General features: G+C 40.2%; 1 non-coding gene across 1 annotated transcript; it reads left to right on the forward strand.

Annotated features, from left to right (window-relative positions):
- Positions 1-1514: 1514 nt before the first annotated feature.
- On the forward strand, positions 1515-1621 carry LOC141626106 (small nucleolar RNA R71). Its single transcript, XR_012535831.1, has one exon. It is a non-coding gene; the product is annotated as a small nucleolar RNA R71 (small nucleolar RNA).
- The last annotated feature ends 1453 nt before the right edge of the window (positions 1622-3074 follow it).

The following is a 3074-nucleotide window of genomic DNA, read 5'->3' on the forward strand; positions in this document are numbered from 1 at the left end:
CCGGGATGAAAAACTTCCCAATTCGCACGGGGACATCTTCCCATATCCCTAATGGTGTCTTCGTCGATCTATCGGCCATTTGGAGTGTGATATTGGTGCATTTAAGCTCTCCCATCCCCAGCCTTTTACTTACCGAGTACGGCATAACACTCACACTAGCCCCTAGATCACATAAGGCTTTGTTGATCGTGGTGTCGCCAATGGTACACGGTATTGAGAAGCTTCCCGGATCCTTTAGTTTTGGAGGTGAACTCCCTTGAAGTATTGCACTACTCACTTTACTGAAGGCGATAGTCTCAAGTTTCCGGATCGACTTCTTCTTTGTGAGGATGTCTTTCATGTATTTCGCATAGGCCGGCACGTGATTGATTAATTCCGTGAAAGGAATTGAGACTTCCAAATTCTTCACAATTTCAATAAACTTTCCAAGTTGGTCATCAAATTTGGGCTTGGCTTGACGACTTGGAAAAGGAAGTCTAATCACAATGGGCTCCTTCTCCTTGACCTTGTCTTCATTTTTCTTTGAAATTTCTTCTTTTGATGATTCTCCATCTTTGGAGTTTTGCACAATTTCTTCCTTATCACTAGCTTCCACAACTTCATCCTCAACTTGCTTCTTCGGTGCTTCATACCTTGTACCACTTCTCAAGTGAATGGCACTAACCGTTTCATGTCTTGGGGGATTACTTTGAGGTGGTAATTGCCCCTTTTGTCTTTGTGAGCTTGAAGATGCTAGTTGAGTCAATTGTGTTTCCAACATCTTGGTGTGAGCTAGAATGTTGTTGATGGTGGTTTCCTTTGCTTGACTATCTTTTTGCATTTGGGTGAAAAACACTTGTTGATTCTTTTCCATTTGGAGGACCGCTTTTTGAACATCAAAACCTTGGTCATTTTGGTAATTGTATGGATTTTGATTTTGGTAACCTTGGTTTTGGTTGTAAAATGGTCTTTGATTTTGGCTTCTCATGGGAGGTGGAGTGTTAGTTGTTTGAGGATTTTGAACATTTTGGCTTTTGTATGAGAGATTTGGATGAAACTTGGTGTTTTCATTGTAATAATTGGAATAAGGGGTACCACTCTTGTATGCTTGGAAAGCATTTACTTGTTCATTTGTTCCCCTACATTCACTTTGGTCATGTCCCAAAGTTCCACAATTCTCACATATCCCACTTGGGATTGATGAGGATGCCGTCATGGCATTAACATGATGCTTTGGTGATTTTGAGGCTTCTTCAAGTTTAGCCATAGCTTGTTCAAACTTCAAATTGATTATGTCAATGTGAGCACTAAGTTGAGCACCCAATTGAGTAACGGAGTCCACTTCATGCCTTCCTCCTCTAGTAGCCTTGTGAGGTCTACTATATTGAGAGTTATGGACCGCCATTTCCTCTATCTTGTTCCATGTTTGATTGTCATCAACTTCGGTGAACATTCCATTTGATCCCATGTTGAGAATGTTCCTTGAATCTTCATATAAACCGTTCCAAAATTGTTATACCAAGAACCATTCGCTAAGTCCATGGTGAGGACATGAGCGACAAATTCCCTTAAACCGCTCCCAAGCTTCATACAAAGATTCTTCATCCCTTTGCTTAAAACCCGTAATTTGAGCTCTTAGCATGTTAGTCTTTTCCGGTGGGTAGAACGTTTTGTAGAAAGCTAGAGCCAACTTCGTCCAAGAATCTATTCCGAGAGTGGCCTTATCAAGGCCCTTCAATATTGTTTCGCGGTGCCGATTAGAGAAAAAGGAAATAAGACCCATCGAATTTGGTCTTGAGTCACACCGGTTTGAGAAATCGCATCACAATAGTCACAAAAGGTTTCCATATGAGAATGAGGGTCTTCACTAGGCATCCCCCCAAATTGGCTCCTTTCGACTAATTGGATAAAGGCGGATTTGGCAATAAAATTTCCGGTTAGATGTTGTGGTGTGGGAGTACCATTGGGTAGGTTCTCCTCGGTGGGTACGGAATGCGATGAAAATTTAGGCATTGTAGGTTGATTTTGTGAGGTATTTTGTAATGGGTTCTCCTCACCTTCTCTTGCAAAAGGATTGATGAACTCAATAGTTGGTTGAACAACCTCACTAATACCTCTTAAATTCCTCCTAGCAAATCTCCTATTTTTTGTCAAGGTTCTTTCAATTTCACGGTCAAAAGGTAACAAATCACCTTGTGACCTTCTAGACATGCAAAATATCAAACAACTCGAAAACACTTAGAACAAACCTTGAGGAGTTTTACTTCCCCAAGGCAAAGAAAGACACAACTAATAACAATAAAAGAAAATATAAATCAAGTAAACACCGTCCCCGGCAACGGCGCCATTTTTGATCGGTCCGTTTCGTGTTCACAATTAAATAGATGTGGTCAATGGGTCACGTCCGAATCAAAACACAATTTATAGCTTCACAAACAACTCTACAATTAGTAAAGAGGCAAGTAAAGGTCGGATCCCAAGGGACGGGAATTGAGATGAGATTTCTATTGAAACTAGTGGTGTCTTAGGGGTGTCACAATTTGGGTTGATGTAGAAGGTCACTAAACTAAATAGCAATGGAAATAAACAAGCAAGATGAATTGAAAGGGTTGTAAACAATTGATAAAAAAAAGCACTAGGGTGTCATGGGGTCATAGGGGATTCATGGGAATTGATCATACAAACATGTTCTCAAGTTATAAGCAAGCAATTATTGTTGTGATGGATTGAGTTGGGTTATATCTTACAATCCTAGGAAAGTTTGGGTCCCAGAGCCGAATCGATTAGATTGTACAACACCTACAAGTCGACTTAGTCTTCCCTACTCAACAACATGCATGGTCTAATGAGACTCGAGTTGGTTTATGTCTTACAAGTCTCATTGAAAAGATAGGAGATGGTAGTAAATGCAAGGATTCATAGGCTTAGCATTTCATCAAACATAACATGTGCATGAGTTGAGATCATAACAAGCAAGCAAATAAACCATGAAAGCATATTAATTTAAGCATGAATCATTCCCCATGTTGGTTTCCCCTAATCACCCATTAACCCTAGCTAAGAGACTACTCACTCATTATCATGTTGATCATGCT

Source organism: Silene latifolia, chromosome X, assembly GCF_048544455.1.
Source record: "Silene latifolia isolate original U9 population chromosome X, ASM4854445v1, whole genome shotgun sequence".
NCBI classification, from domain to species: domain Eukaryota; kingdom Viridiplantae; phylum Streptophyta; class Magnoliopsida; order Caryophyllales; family Caryophyllaceae; genus Silene; species Silene latifolia.